Raw genomic sequence first — 17,986 nt, forward strand, 5'->3', positions numbered from 1 at the left:
GCCAAAAATCCTTTTTACTGGTCAACAGTTTAAATATTTTGAAGCCTGTATTTAAAAAGAAGATTCTCATACCAATATCCTTGCTTGCTTTGAAACTCTATTCAAATACATCACTTCTTCTAAACACTTTATGTATAGTGATTTTTCATAATCCAATTCATTAGTTAAACGAAGTTCCATCATCTCTAGAGCAAGGGTCCTCTGAAATCCACTTTCATTGAGTCATGAGGGTTGGGTTGAAGAATAAGGTAGCCAATATCGAAAATTGTTTTAGTTTCCCTTTTAGAAGGCATTTATCACTAGCTACCACAGCTCTGTAGGTGTTATCCATCCTTGGCCAATAAGTTCCAGTAAAAGAAAGAAGATATGTAAGTCATCCCCTCCATTCAATGTCAATCATGGACTGCCAATAAATGGAATCTCATACATGTAATATTATGATGCAATTAGATGATGTAATCTTATGCGATGCAATTCATTAATGCAATCTTACACAATGTAGTATTATCTTTTTATTAATTCTATAAAAGTCCCTCCCCTTCAAGAAGGCTTTATTCAAGTAGGAAAATGAATAAAAAAACTCTAAAAAGAAAATAGATTTCGGTCTCACTCAATTTTTTCTTATATTGAAGGAATAAACGTTCTTTGCCTAATAAGAAGGATTTGTTCTTACCTTGAAGGAATAAAGGTTCTTGGCCTAATAAAAAAATATGTATATTGCTCTGGTCCCCACCTGATGAAGTGAAAGAAACCATTTATTTTTTACAGAAAATTAACCTGAGAGGAATTCATTTCGTAAAATTCATTTTATTGAATTTTTTACAAATTTACAATTCATTTCATTCAATTGTGTTTGTTTGTGATGGTGAAATTCAGAAGCTCAATTCAAGGAACCTAAGAGTTCTGGAATGATTTACATTGCATGACTGGTTAGGTTTCAGAGTCTCCACAATCTGTCCATCCAAAAACAAAAAGACGAGGTCCGTGATTCTTTAGATTTGTTTCACGTTATTGGAGACCATGATAATGGTCATCCCCTTGTCCCTTCTCAGATTCTTGATCGACTCCTCGATGAAACCATCTAGGAAACTACACATAAAGCTTTAAACCCTTACACCAGACAATGGTTCCATGTGAAAAATTCCATCCCTCAGACAAAACTGAGGGAAGAGATGAAGGATTATATCAATCTTCATAGCTTCCTCACCAGTACCAGATGTGTAAAATTTGATATAATTGTTGACTATACAAAAAAGTTGGCTGAGAATGAGATGAAGCAACTTCTGAACATGTTGTGCAGTTCTGTAATTTCAGAGACACAGACAATGCAGAAGCAGTGTTGGGATACAATATGGAAGAATATTAATCTCATACGTCTGTATTGCCAATACAATAAAAAGAACATACAAACATTCAAATGTTTGCATGGCTACAGATATTTTGACCACATTGTTACCAAAATTCCCTTATATCCACCCTAGTATCCACATACAACCTGCATTGGCCATACCCTTCCGTAAAGATAAAATAAAAGAAAATGAAGCTAGAAATCCCTTTTATTGGTCAACAGTTTAAATATTTTGAAGCCTGTATTTAAAAAGAAGATTCTCATACCAATATCCTTGCTTTCTTTGAAACTCTATTCAAATACATCACTTCTTCCAAAAACTTTACATACAGTGGATTGTCATAATCCAAGTCATCAATTAAACGAAGTTCCATCATCTCTAGAGCAGGGGTGCTCTGAAATCCACTTTCATCATGTCATAAGGGTTGGGTTGAAGAAGAAGGTAACCAATATCGAAAACCATTTCAGTTTCCCTTTTAGAAGGCATTTATCGCTACCTATCATAGCTCTGCAGGTGTTATCCATCCTTGGCCAATAAGTTCCAGTAAAAGAAAAAAGATATGGAAGTCATCCCCTCCATTGAATGTTGATCATGGAATGTCAATAAATGGAATCTCATACCTCTAATCTTACGATGCAATTAGATGATGCAATCTTATGCGATGCAATTCAATGATGCAATCTTACAATGCAAAATATTATGATGTGCCATCTTACAATGTAATCTTATCTCTGATTGATATGATGATGATGTAATCTTACACGATGTAATATTATCTTTTTAGTAATTGTGTAAAAGTCCCTCCCCTTCAAGTAGGCTTTATGCAGGTAGGAAAATGAATAAAAAAAACTCTAAAAAGAAAACAGATTTCGGTCTCACCCGATTTGTTCTTACCTTGAAGGAATAAAGGTTCTTGGCCTAATAAGAAATATTTGTTCTTACCTTGAAGGAATAAAGGTTCTTGGCCTAATAATAAAATCTGTATATTGCTCTGGTCCCCACCTGATGAAGTTAAAGAAACCCTTGTTTTTGACAAAAAATTAACCTGAGAGGATTTCATTTCGTAAAATTTCATTCTATTGAATTTTAAAAATTTACAATTCATTTCATTCAATTGCATTTTGTTTGTGATGGTGAAATTCAAGAGCTCAATTCAAGGAACTTGAGAGCTGTGGGATGCTTTGCATTGCACAACTAGTCGGGTTTCAGAGTCTCCACAATCTGCCCATCCACCAACAAAAAGACAAGGTCTGTGATTCTCTGGATTTGTTTCACGTTGTGGGAGACAATGATAATGGTCATCCCCTTGTCCCTTCTCATCTTCTCGATTGACTCCTCAATGAAACCATCTGGGAAACTACACATAAAGCTCTAAACCCTTACACTAGAAATTTTTTGCATGTGAAAAATTCCATCCCTCAGACAGAACTGAGGGAAGAGATAAAGGATTATATCAATCTTCACAGCTTCCTCACCAGTACTAGATGTGCAGAATTCGATATAATTGCTGACTATACAAAAAATTTGGTTGAGAACGAGATGAAGCAACTTCTAAACATGTTGCGTAGTTCTATAATTTGAGAGACATAGACAATGTAGATGCAATGTTGGGATACAATATGGAAGAATATTAATCTCATACATCTGTATTACCAATACAATAAAAATAACATACAAACATTTAGATGTTTGCCTGACTATGGATATTTTGACCACATCGTTACCAAAATGTCCTTATATCCACCCTAGTATCGACATACAACTTGCATTGGCCATACACTTCCGTAAAGAAAAAAATAAAAGAAAATGAAGCCAAAAATCCCTTTTACTAGTCAACGGTTCAAATATTTTGAAGCCTTTATTTAAAAATAAAATTCTCATACCAATTTCCTTCCTTTCTTTGAAACTCTACTCAAATACATCACTTCTTCCAAAAACTTTACATACAGTGGATTGTCATAATCCAAGTCATGAGTTAAATGAAGTTCCATCATATCTAGAGCACAGGTCTTGTGAAATCCACTTTAATCAAGTCATAAGGGTTGGGTTGAGGAAGAAGGTAACCAATATTGAGAACCATTTTAGTTTCCCTTTTAGAAGCCGTTTATTGCTACCTACGACAACTCTACAGGTGCTATCCATCCTTGGCCAATAAGTTCCAGTAAAAAAAAAGATATGGAAATCATCCCCTCCATTGAATGCCGATCATGGAATGTCGATAAATGGAATCTCATACCTATAATATTATGATGCAATCTTATGCGATGCAATTCAATGATGCAATCTTACAATGAAAAATATTATGATGTGCCATCTTACAATGTAAGCTTATCTCTGGTTGATATGATGATGATGTAATCTTACAATGTAATATTATCTTTTTAATAATTGTGTAAAAGTCTCTCCCCTTCAAGAAGGCTTTATGAAAGTATGAAACTGAATAAAAAATATCTAAAAATAAAACAAGTTTTAGTCTCACCCGATTTGTTCTCACCTTGAGGGAATAAAGGTTCTTGTCTTATTAAGAAAGATTTGTTGCTACCTTGAAGGAGTAAAGGTTCTTTCCCTAATAAGAAAATTTGTATATTGCTCTAGTCCCCACCTCATGAAGTGATAGAAATCCTTTTTTTTTTGCACATAAAATTAACTTGAGAGGAATTCATTTCATAAAATTTTATTCTATTGATTTTTTTACAAATTGACAATTAATTTCATTTAATTTCATTTTGTTTGTGATGGTGAAATTCAGGAGCTCAATTCAAGGAACCTGAGAGTTGTGGGATGCTTTACATTACACAGTTGGTCAAGTTTCAGAGTCTCCACAATTTTCCCATCCACCAACAAAAAGACGAGGTCTATGATTCTCTGAATCTATTTCACTCTATGGGAAGGCATTATAATGGTCATCCCCTTGTCCCTTCTCAACTTCCTGATCGACTCCTCGATGAAACCATCTGGGAAACTACACATAAATCTCTAAACTCTTACTATTATGAAACCCGCTCAAGAAGAGATAGAAAAGATAGATCAATGCCTTAGAATTCAGCCTCTTCGAGGGGGCAACCTCCTTTACATTAAATAAATGAACAATTCTTGGATGATACAAATGACAAAACCTCTTGTCTATATATAGGAGTCTAAGGAGTCACAATATAATCCAGCCGACCTAACAATAATAATATAAAGCCACAAAAATAACAATAAAGGGATTGTATGGGGCACAGAAATAACAATATGGGGGTAATAGGGGCACAACAATATAAATAAGGGGTATAACTACAATAGCAATGGGGTAATCACTAGTACTATAGGGAGCCAACATGCCCCTCTCCTTCAAAAAAGTGTTGTCCTCAACGCTTGAGTAGTTCTGGATACTTATGCACAAAATTCTCATCCTCCCATGTGGAATCTTCAGCGGATAAGTTATTCCACTTAATAAGATACTCTGAAATTGATCGATTTCGTAGCTGTCGAGTTCTTGTTTCTGTGACTGCTTCTGGTTCCAATATAATTTTTCCTTCCTCGTCAAGTTCTAGCAATATTGTTTGAATTGGGAGCTTGTCGACTATAACCTTCTTTAAACATGAAACATGGAAAACTGGGTGCAATCGAGAAGCTGCCGGAAGCTCCAATTTGTATGCCATAGTACCAATCTTTTGTAACACCTTATACAGACCATAATACTTTGGTGATAATTTATTATCCTTCTTAGCTTGCTTTAGGGACATTTGCTTATATGGTTGTAGCCGTAGCAATACCCAATCACCTACATCAAAACTTCTTTTATTGCGATGTTGATCTGCCTGTTGTTTCATTCTATTTTGTGCCAACACAAGGTTATCCTTTAAGAGTTGGAGGACTTCTTCTTGATGTTCGATGTGATGTTCAACTGCCTAAAACTTAGAATTTTCTCTTAAATATGATGTGATGGATGGTGGCTGATACCCATAAAGTGCCATAAATGGGGTCATTTTTGTTGCTGTATGGAAGTGTTATACCACCATTCAGCCAAAGGCAACCATTTGACCCATTGTGTCTGTTTATCAGATACAAAGCAACGAAGATATCCTTCGAAACATTTGTTTACTATCTCGGTTTGCCCATCAAATTGAGAATGATAAGATGAGCTATAAGCTAACTGAGTACCAAGACAAGAAAATAATTCTGTCCAAAAATTTCCAGTGAAAATGGGATCTCTGTCACTTACAATAATCTTTGGGTTTCCATGTAGCTTTTGAACTATTTCCATAAATGCAGTAGAAACTATACTGGCTTTAAATGGATGTGATAATGCAAAAAAGTGTGCATACTTGGTAAGTCTATCAACTACCACCATGATGACACTCTTTCCCTCAGACCTGGGTAAACCTATGATAAAATCCATTGAAACCTCCTCCCAACGTTGGCTTGGAATGGATAAAGGTTGTAATAGACCCGGTGTCTTAATTGTTTCAACTTTATTTTGTTGGCAAACCAAACATTCTGCCACAAACTTTTGAAGATCTGATTTAAGGCCATCCCAAAAAACTCCTTCATAACCCTGTGGTAAGTTTTTAAAAATCCTGAGTGCCCTCATAAGGGAGAAGTGTGCAATTCCATAAGAATCTTTTGTTTTAGTTGGGAATTCTTACAGAGGTATAAGTGATCTTTGTACCATAACGAATCATTTTTCTAGCTAAATGTATCAGAAGTACTGGAATCTTGTTGTAGCTTTCGAATAAGTGCCCACACTTCTTCATCATTCTTCCATTCCTCCCCTTGCTTCGGTTATCCAATCTGGTTGGATAATAGAAATGGCACACAACAATGCTTCCACATCCTCATCCTTTCTTGAGAGTGCATCTGCCACCACATTTTGCTTCCCTTTTTTGTAGATGATTTCGAAGTCATAACCCAACATCTTTGTGACCCACTTTTGTTGCTCTTCAGAGGATAATCTTTTTTCTAAAAAGTATTTAAGGCTATCATGATCCGTTTTTACCTTGAAGTGTCTTCCCATTAGGTAGGGTTGCCATTTCTTAAGTGCATGGAGTATTGCCAACATTTCCTTCTCATAAATAGCTTTGCTTAAAAACTTTCCCTTGATTAGACGACTTTCAAAAGCAATGGGTCTTTCATCTTGCATTAGAACAGCACCAATTCCATTTCCTGAAGCATCACATTCCACAATAAAGGTTTTTGTGAAGTCTGGTGTAGCTAAGACCGGTGCTTGGCACATTTCCTCTTTAAGATGTTCAAAGGCCTTTGTTGCCTCCGAAGTCCATGAAAATGAATCTTTCTTCAATAATGTTGTTAGAGGTGCTGCTATTCTCCCATAATTCTTAACAAACTTGCGATAATACCCTGTCAACCCAAGAAATCCTCGCAGATGCTTTATGGATGTGGGGATTTTCCATTCCTTAATGGCTTTAATTTTCTAGGGTCTACCTTAACTCCTTCATGAGATACAATATGACCCAAATATTCCACCTCTTGGACTCCAAAGAAACATTTGGATCTTTTTGCATATAATTGTTTCTCCTCCAATAGTTGTAGCACCTTGTCAACATATTCAACATGATCCTTCCAAGACTTGCTGTAGATTAGTATATCATCAAAAAATACTAACACAAACTTTCTAAGGAATGGTTTGAAAATTGAATTCATCAAACATTCAAATGTTGAAGGTGCATTGGTAAGGCCAAAAGGCATGACCAAAAATTCATAATGACCCTCATGAGTTCTAAATGCCGTTTTCAGAATGTCTTCAATATTCATTCTGATTTGATGATATCCGAACGAAGATCCAACTTGGTGAAGTAAATTGATCCATGCAATTCATCCAATAATTCATCAATGATAGGAATGGGGAACTTATCTTTAATAGTGAGCTTGTTGAGATCCCTATAATCCGGACACATGCGCCATGATCCATCCTTCTTGTGCACCAATACTACTGGAGCTGAGAAAGAACTTTGACTTGGTTGAATTATACCAGCCTCTAGCATTTCTGCAACCATATGTTCAATTTCACTTTTTTGGACATAGGGATATCTGTACGGCCTGATGTTTGGAGGAACACTTCCTGGAATCAGATGAATAGCATGATCATGATCACACATAGGTGGGAGACCTTTGGGAGTCTCAAATACCTTGGAATGATTATCCAGGACTTTTTGGAGATCTGGAGAAATAGATGATTCCAATGTGGAAACATCTAGAGAACATAATTGTGCAATTACACCTCTTTGCTCCTTTTTTAGAAGCTTTGTCATGCCATTAGAGCTTATTATCTTTCCTGGATTCCCTGCAATACCCCTTAATTCAACTTCCTTTCCTTCTGTAGAAAATTTGATGAAAAGTTCTTGAAAATTAAAAGCTATTGTACCCAAGGATTGTAGCCATTGGACTCCTAGTACAATGTCAGCACCTCCCATTGGAATGGAAAGCATTGGGCTAGTCAATACATATTCTCCCATGGATAGCTTGATATTATAGCACTTTGCAGAGCAATTTATTGTTCCTCCATTTGCAATCATCACTTGACACTCTGGTGCTGGATATAGGAAGCAATTCAATTCTTTTTCTACCCTACAATGAATAAAATTGTGGGTGCTTCCTGAATCAATCAACCCTATTACCTTTTTCTTCTTGATTTGTCCTTCTATCTTGATGGTTTGAGGAATGGTAATTCCCGCCAATGCATTACAAGATATGGTCAGATTTATCTGTTCTTCATCTAGGCTTTTTTCCTCGAGTACATCCTCTTATTTTGACCTTTCTTGCTCCTTTTCTTCTTCCTCTTCACAATCTATGTAGAATAATTTCTTCTCAGCACACTTATGACCTTTTGTGTATTTGCTATCACAACTGTAACAAAGCCCTTTTTCTCTTTTTTCTTCCAATTGTTGTTGTGTCAACCTTGTAGGTTGTGGAAGACTAGGGGCAAGAACACTTCCGTCTTTATAGTTGTGAGTGGTATGCTTCCTAGTTGCCATAATTTTGCTTTCCATTTTTCTTGCTAACCTGAATGCCTTCTCTAATGAATCAGGTTCCCAAAGGCGAACATCATGTTGGATATTATCCTTTAAAGACCCTATGAACACATCAATCCTATGCTCCTCTAGAATATCTTTTACCCTTATGTTCAATTCTTGGAACTCCTCAATGTGCTCCATTATTGAACCCTTTTGTTTGAGACTTATCAATTGGCTAAAAAAAGTGTTGCCTTTTGTATCCTCATAATGTGCTATCAATTCTTTCGTAAAAATTTCCCAAGTGATAAATTGTTTATGAGAACAAAGCCATTGATACCATACAAAATAATTTGGTTCCAAATATACAGTTGCCATACGTACCTTTTGTGCGTTTTGCACATTATTGAGATCGAAGAATTGCTCCATCTGTAATATCCATGTGGCGGGATCCTTGCCATCAAACTTCCTCATATCGATTTTTGGAATATGGTGATTCTTTGATCCAACATTAGAGTCTATGGAATCATGATTAACATTTCTTTTGTTCTCATCATGAGTTTTCTTTAGTACCTTTTGACCATTAGTAAGTATTTCTTGTAGAAGATTTGTCAAATCTGTCTTCAAATTTGCCATGCCTGTCTTCAAATTTGTGTTCAGATCTATCTTCAAATTGTCCATCTTAGCTTCCATACCATTCATCTTAGCTTCCACGCCATTTATCTTAGCTTCTGTTAACTTTTGTGAGCATGACATTTGTTGCACTTGTTCTTGTAATTTTGATATATCATGTAGCATTTCTTCCTCTTCTTCATGAGTCATGCTAGAGCTTTAAGGTTCCTTACTAGGTGTTTGCATTTTCTTTCCTCAGGGCATCAGTTACTGGTAATAATTCTCTACTATGCCCTTTGAATTCCTTCAAAATAAATTTTCAAACCAAGCTTAAGCAAAAATTTAAAAAAATCTACACACCTTTTTTCACTTTCTAGGAGCTTGATATTGCCTCTGATGTATCTCTGTACTTTCCAATCATCTAAAACTGAATTTGTGATCTTTAGTAGCTCTCTGTGTCCTCTTTCCAATGCCACCAGTCTGATCCAAATTGGATTCTCCAAGAAAGAGTTATGCACAATCTCCCAAGATGACCTGATTATAGACCTTTCAAGAAGAGCGAACTTGTATGAAGTGCCACGTGTACAATTTTCGATCTTTTGTTCTGAAAAAGATATACAAGAAACTACATTCTGTCCTCTTTCTGTACCTTCTTACGAAATTTCAGTCTGATTCCAAGAGAGAAAGTTATGACGATTTTCCCCAGGTCACCTATTTTGAATGTAATTCAGGAGTCTGCGAAAAGACAAAGTTCCTCAGATCATATCTCCACAAATATTAGGCGAAACGCTCTGAAATTTGGAACGAAGGTTCAACGTGATTTCTTCTCAAATGGGATTGTTTTTCGACTTCTGGAATGTCACAGAAACAAATTTATAGTGAAAATGCCACGATGACCTGTTTGGAGCAGCGAAACCCTAGAATCGAAAGCTCTAATACCAAATGTTATGAAACCAGCTCAAGAAAAGATAGAAAAGATAGATCAACGCCTCAGAATTTAGCCTCTTCGAGGGGGCAACCTACTTTACATTACATAAATGAACAATTCTTGGATGATACAAATGACAAAACCTCGTGTCTATATATAGGAGTCTAAGGAGTCACAATATAATCCAGCCGACCTAACAATAATAATATAAAGCCACAAAAATAATAATAATAGAGGGATTCTATGGGGCACATAAATAACAGTATGGGGGTAATAGGGGCACAACAATATAAATAAGGGGTATAACTACAATAGTAATGGGGTAATCACTAGTATTATAGGGACCCAACACTTACACTAGACAATGGTTCCATATGAAAAATTCTATCCCTCAGATGGACCTGAGGAGAGAGATGAAGGATGATATCAATCTTCACAACTTCCTCACTAGTACTGGATGTGTAGAGTTTGATATAATTGTTGACTATACAAAAAAGTTGGCTGAGAATGAGATGAACAAACTTCTAAACATGTTGTGCAGTTCTATAATTTCAGAGACACGGAGAATGCAGAAGCAGTGTTGGGATACCGTATGGAAGAATATTAACGCCATACATATGTATTTCCGAGACCTCTACAATACCTATCTTAATAGCCTTAGAACCTCAGGCTCATTGGCGGGAACCCTGGCCAAGGGCACCCTCTGCGCCCATCCCATGAATAGATTGGTGGAGGATTTGGAAGCGAAAGAGGATTCCAAATCTCAACTACCTTCTTGTCTGATAATTTCTCACTAAGTAGCACCGACCCGTACATTATGCTATCCACAATGCCTCCTTTGAAGAGTCCTAGCACCTGGAACAACATGCCCACACAGAGTTGGAGGGAAAGCATGTTGATGTCATGATTTTTGAGGAAGACGGAGTCAATTGGTGGTTCTAGAACCTATTCAGTGCCCTTAGGAATGTCAAATTTCCACCTCTACTGGGACCTATTATGCCCACCACCATTCCCTTCCATATGTCCACCGACACACCTGAGAAAAGTCTCGTCCCCTGCTTTATATTCCTCCAAAGATTTTTCACCCTTATCTTCCGATGGCGATCACCATTGACCACAAACCCCTCCTCCAGGTTGTCCTCATCGATGCTACGCAACAACTGCTACTCATCTCCTTGAAGAAAGCAATCGATTTCAGGGCACCAAAGACTCCACGAAAAATCTAGCCCCACTACAGAGATTTGGATCGGTGCTATCATTGCAGAAAGAACCATGAAGAAAGCAACCGATTTTAGGGCACCAAATAGGAAGCTCCACCAAAAGTCTAGCCCCACCATAAAGATCTCGATCAGTGCTACCGTCGCAGAAATAATATCGAAAATCTAGCTCCACCAGAGAGATCTGGATTGGTGCTACTGCTGCAGAAACAATGTGAATTTGTACAAAAATGCCAATTGTCAAGGAAGTATGTAGATCTATAGTCCTTACGGTTTGCCACCAAATAATTCCAATTCAATTAGATTTGCATAAAATTTGAATGTGTAAAATTCAATACTATAAAAAATTGAGAGTATACATCTTATAAAGGGTAATATGTTGTTATTTTTTTTCAAAATTTTAAAAAAATAAAATGAATTTCTTTTCAAAACAAAAGATACCCTATTTACTTATTTCCCATATTAATCTTTAGTGTGGATTTAAAATATCCAAAAATAAATAAATGAGATAAAACATATCAAATTTATTAATATTAAAAATTAGGAAAATATATAAATAAAATCTAATAATATGAATAGTAAAAATTCAAAACTAAAATGTAAGGTAAAAAATGAAATATTATATATTAAAAATAGGTTAAAGTGATCTTCACATACCAATAAATTTATATTTCAATCACTACCCTATTAAAATCCAAATTTATTCAATAATAAGTATGTAAATTAATTTTTATGGTAGATAAAAAAATTAACCTTTTAATTGAATTCTAGATAAACTTTCATTTTTTTTTAATGAAAATAAATTTTTATGCTAATGACTATCTTCCAATACAATCATTATATATATATATATAACCTAATTTTAATTTTTTTTAAATATAAAACTTAAGCTTTATCGTAATTTCTTAATAAAAAACTCTTTAATGAGAAACTTGTAACTAGAATCTTTTAAATATAAAAATGGTAAGGCTTCCTCGTACATGCTTGGATGAGATGGATGTTTATGTGGATCTATTCCACTAGATTGGTTGTCTCATCGAACAAATCCATAAGTTGTTTCAGAGCTCCCTCATCTACTTAGAAGGTGGTTCCATGTTTGACTAGGAACAAGATAACCAGTAACGTTGTCAAATTAATTAATTTCATAATCCAAAACCTCTATATCGTATTAAAATTAACGTATTATAATGTATACCGAACTATACTAACGAATTTCTGAATTGTATTGCCAATACGGCCGAACTTGGTAACTATGCTCAAAACCCCAAATTTACGCATGTGTTGCAATCAAGCCAACTTGAAGCCTTTGTTTATTTCATATGAGCCTCATGTTGTTGTCTGTACATCAATTCTGAAAAGCATCTTTGCCCAAATGTTATTTTCACTATATAAGACCCTGGTTTGTAGAGTATTAGAGGCATATTATCCAATCCCCCACCCAATAAATAAAATAAGAAGTCGATTTTTTTATATAGGGAAAGCAATAAATTATGTCATTTAGGCTCTTCCTTACATCATCCATCCCATTGCTACACACCTCATCTAATCCATCAAGCAATAATTAATACGATCAATAAATAAAATAAGAAGTCACTTTTTTATATAGGGAAAGCAATGAATTCCGTCATTTAGGCTCTTCCTTACATCATCCATCCCGCCGCTATGCACCTCGTCTGATCCATTAAGCAAGAAGTAAGATGATCAATCATAACCTACGGTTGGTTCTTTCGATCGATCATAAAATATTCTCATATGCGAGTTTTTCTATAAAACCTTCATTGATTAGGGTTGTCCGAGGAAGGTTTTTTGATTCAATTGGAATGGGGGTGATGGCGCTAACTACATGGCTGAGATTGTGGCACTGTTAATTTTACTTTAGAGTGTTGTTTGGCTAGCCATTGGATCCATTAGGATTGTTAGGGATGCCAAAATTTTCATTGACTGGTTGTAGGGGAGGAGCACTCTAGATGTTCCTTTGCTACATCACTGGATGGCTAATATGGATGCCCTTCGTTCTTCTTTCTATGATTTATCTTTCCTCCATGTGTACAAAGAATAAAACATGGAGTCTAATGGCCTATCCAAGTAGGGGCTAGATAGTATCTTTGGCTAGGAATTAATGGAACCATTCGTTCTTCTAGGTCCTTTGAGCTATGAATGTTTTTCTATGATTTGTTTGGTTTCCTGAATATTGTTGTGGCTCTATTTGGGTTTTCGCTGGGTGTTTTTTTGTTTTTTTTTTGTTTTTTTTTTTTTTTGTGGTCCATAGATTTTCTCAAGGAAATTTGTTGTTTTGTTCCTATGTTTAATTTGGTAGGCTTTGTCCCCTTCACTTGGGTAACTTTTGATTTTGATTCTCTGTTGAGGAAGTATGTAAGAACTCATTTTATCAATGAAGATTCTCTATTTTTTCATCTGAAAAAAGAGAACCCCTTCTTATAGCTGACTTAATATAGTTCGCTTAATATATGGAGGTATATATACCCTACCCTTGCGAGCAAGAGTAAGGTCTCTTGATCAGGCTCATGGAAACATAGCGCCTTACTACCTGTGTTTTGGGACTAATCCAACCCAATAAGACTGGTGCAAACAATATTTTACCTGACTGCACTAGGGATGATCATTCAGGACAAACCCAATAATGTTGGTCTTTTAGGCAGGCTCTTAGAATGCATGAGATTGTCATGCATTCAATTTCATCGAATGCATAGGCAAGCTAATACAATTTATTGTTTGTTACCCAACCCTGACCCTGACCCTGACCCCCAACCCCAACCTCCAACCCCTTCTTTTGTACAACTTCTTTTTGGAGAGGGTGATTTAGGGAGTGCATTTGATTACTAGAACCACTATGATCCCACTATAACCAGAATGACTATAAACACAATCATATGAGGTAGACCATCATAATCAAAAATTGAGAAGAACCTTATGGAACCATCCCAATACAAATGTTCTTGGTGGTGTCTAATACAAGATAAGTTATATCTAAGCCTTTGGCTTCATTAGACAATGAACATCAAGATCATTCTATCAAATTAACAAGACCCGCCCACCGTGAATTTAACAAAGCCACGCCTACAATAAAATGAACCAGGAAGCATGAAATACACCTAATATTATCCATATAATCATCATGTTACTCTGATCCTTTACTGATTCATTCTCAGTCGAAAAAAAATCCTTGGAGAGGGCATAAAAATCCTTAGGGCCAAAATAAAGAAACCCCACATCTAATTCATTCTCAAATAAAACCATAACAAGCTCCCCTTCAAAATTAGAAATATCATAAAACCCATCAAGGATGATAATACTATATTCATTACTATAAAAAATAATTATAAGCAAATAATCAAACCCCACCAGCTTGGCCTACATGTTATTGGTGCCCATGGTTGCCATTCAGTCTGCGGATTCGATGCTGACACACAAATTCTTCAATTTTTTCTCTGCAAATTACCGAAGTTCCACAACTTTTAGATCAACAAAGGAGTGAGTAGGAAGATCTGTAGCTGAGAATTTAGTGATTGCAATGAATCTAACCACAAACCAGACAATGATTTGTGAATGAATTCACTCCTCGCTCCCCACTGAGAAAAGCTCAAATTGTTATTGTTAAGGGTTGATATTAATGTTTCCTTATTGGTACACTCCATGTAAAAAGGATGTAAAAGGATGTATGAAATCAATGGAAAATGATGTAGCACTGATTGCATTTGGACCACATCAAATATAAATCCAATAGCATATTTCACTATTGATCGTATGACTCTCTTATCAATCTAGTACTTGCGATGGTAGTTGGCTTCTAAAGTTATGCGTAGATATACTATTTTTTATTGTACTCAATGAAAAGTGAGTAAGATTTGTGGATGTATCAACTACTAAAGCCATGAGGAACTTAGCCTTATCCCCTTCAAGCTAGTGACAAATTAGTTAATCTTTGAGGAAGAAATACAACAGGTCATTATAACATCTATAATTATTGATTGGTATAGTTCTAAAAGGGAGGAAAAGGCCAACAGTAAGGAGAATTTCACTTCCATCTTAGGTTAGATTGACTTATGGATGGGCCTTAAAATTCCTTACATTCATTTGTAAGGGTGCACTCTTACATGTAAGGAAATCTATATTTATTTTAATTAAAATTTAATATTTGTTAACAAATATACAATGTAATAAATAATAGGTTTGGTTTTTAATAAAATTTTAAATTTCTAAATAAATAATTAATTAAAGTTGAAATCTAATGGTTATTTATTTTTATAAAATAATGTTTTGATGATGGTATGTAAATAAATGGTAATGGGGATATTTCGACGGAGGTGTTGTTGTTGGTGGTGCTGGTGTTGGTGAAAGGAGTTGTTTTTTGTTTTTATATATCTGGTGAGAGTTTTAAATCAAGCCATTCAGGGGTCTCATCCTGGTGGCTAGGTCTTTCTAGCCCATTAGTCACACTTCTTTCCGGGTAGGTTGTTAACTTTGCTTTGGATGGCAAGCCTTTTGGGGACTATTCTATCACTCGCAGTTGCTTCGTTATGATCCTCTATGCTGGTGGATTTTCTAATTTGGTAGATTTTGGGACCAGTGATGTATCTGGCTCTTATCTGGCGTTCATTTGTTAGGATGACTCCATGATACACTTGTCAGTAAACCATGCTTGAACCTCTCACTTCTACCCATCCATGCTACCCTTATGTCCCCTTGCCTCCTTCAATACATTAAAAGATCCTCTTGCCCCCAAATTCATCAGAATTCAACATTTGGAGGAAGTCATTGAACAACCACCTGTATAAGTTTAATTCTAATGACTTGGGACATGGTGGTTGTCCAAAACTACCTCCGAATGTTATAGTGTCGTGACTTTTAAGGGGGGTTGTCAAACAACCCACATTAAAAGGCATAAGAATTGAAGTTTAGAGAAGCAGAATGGTATCCATCTGCCTAACTCATGGTACTAGGAGTAATAACTCTACGAATCACATTCAACATTTTTTTCAAGTAATCTGAAGCGAGAATCAATATAGATAACAACTGCAACGACGCAATTTCAGAACCCACGACTGCTCATCAGAACTTACAACCTCATAACCTAAGAAAGATAATAGTAAAATCGAAACGATGAAATTCAAAACCCTATGGTGATTCCTAGCCCCCGAGTCACTATAATCACACTCGTTATAGAAAAACAGAAAGAAAATCAAGAATGCCCGTCATGGTTTTCTACTTCATTTTCAAACCTTCGAATCAGATTTTTCAATTTTTCCAATAAAAACATAAACCCCTAAATCCAAACCCTTGTACCTCAATATCTCAAATAAATGTAAGGCAATTGTAGTCAAATGGGATGCATCATTACTAATAGGTGTCCTTAACACACGTGTCTTCTCTTTCCGACTACACTAAGGTTTCAGGTATATACAGAGCTTCTATATACCAAAAGTTGCATCTATCTTTTCAATGTTGTAACAGGAATCTAGATATGTAAAAATGCATGGACATAAGACAGATACAAACCCAACTGACCTGTGAATTCTCCAAAGTTGCACACTTCAACTGCGAATTATCTATTGCTCGCCTCTTCAAGAGCCTCTAAGTTCTCTCCAATGATCTTTTATCCATTGCAGAAGCTATATATATATATATATATATATATATATATATATATATATATATATATAATTTCCCAACCCTTAAAAATCTCTAACCACATATGAATTTGTCTCAAAACTAACCAAAACACTCCCAGTAAAGGCAAAAAATTGGTGCCAAAAACTAGTTTCATGGATAGTTCAGAACATCTAGATTTCGTGGAGAGTTCATCACAATAAGAATAGTTGGTTTTCATGGAAACAGGCTTCATAGCTAGAATTCACGGAGTAAGAATGACCAGTTTTCGTGGAAATGGGATTCATAGTCAAGTTTTCTTCGGGTTTCGCAGGCGAGGGTTTCATAGTCAAGTGTTGAAGACATAAAATTCATAGCCAGCCAGTTGGTTTCCCATTTTCATCGAAACCGGAACATAAGATTATTGATAGTCACCTAATAACATTGATAAAAAAAAGAAAAAAGAATTAAACAATTAAATTGATAAAAAAATAAAAATAAAAAATGATTATACAATTAAGTTATGAATCTTTACTTTTATGTGTGTGTGTGTGCGCGCGTTAGGTTTATCTATTTATATTTTAATCCTATATTCAAATAAATTCACACTTTTAAGATCAAGTAAGGTTATGATTATTTATGTACTAAATGTAAATATGAAGATTTAACTCTAGATTTAAAGGGACTCACATGAAGCAACGAAGTATAAAAATCAAACTTTATTGCCAAATAAATATAAATATAAATATTTATCTATCTAAAAATTACCTTTACTAAAATAATAATGAAGGCATTGGTGGAAACACAAAATTAAACTTTACCCAAATAAATATAAATGTCAATATTTGATTTGACTATCCATGCAGGTAATTGGTGCAAACAATAAATTCAATATTAAAACAATTAATTTCCTATGGATAACTCCATCCCTGGTCTCTAAATTTTAGCACTACAACTTGATTCAAAGAAGGGGGTCTTTGAATTCATCTGCAATGTTAAAATTTAGAGACAATTAAAGGGTCTTCAGAATTTTAACACCGTAGATGGATTTAGAGACCCCTGTGTCTCTAAATTTTAACATTGCAGATGGATTTAGAGATCCCTCTAAGGAGGTCTTTGAATCCATCTGCAATGTTAAAATTTAGTAAAATGTGACACTTCAATATCAAAATTGCAATTTTCCATTTCCAAAGTGACACAATTAAAAATTACTAACATAAATGATTAATTCATTTATTTTGTCAGTTATTATCTGGTCATATATTTTAGTCGTGGACTAAATTAGTTATTTACGTTAGTCACTTTTAGTTGGGTCACTTA

The 17,986-nt window shown here is 35.2% G+C and overlaps 1 pseudogene; it reads right to left on the minus strand.

Annotated features, from left to right (window-relative positions):
* Positions 1-2,489: 2,489 nt before the first annotated feature.
* Positions 2,490-12,337, minus strand: LOC149232372 (ABC transporter I family member 17-like; annotated as a pseudogene).
* Positions 12,338-17,986: the final 5,649 nt, after the last annotated feature.

The sequence above is a fragment of the Pinus tabuliformis genome, chromosome J, assembly GCF_031772625.1.
Source record: "Pinus tabuliformis cultivar Carrire ecotype Pingquan chromosome J, CPIR1, whole genome shotgun sequence".
NCBI lineage: Eukaryota > Viridiplantae > Streptophyta > Pinopsida > Pinales > Pinaceae > Pinus > Pinus tabuliformis.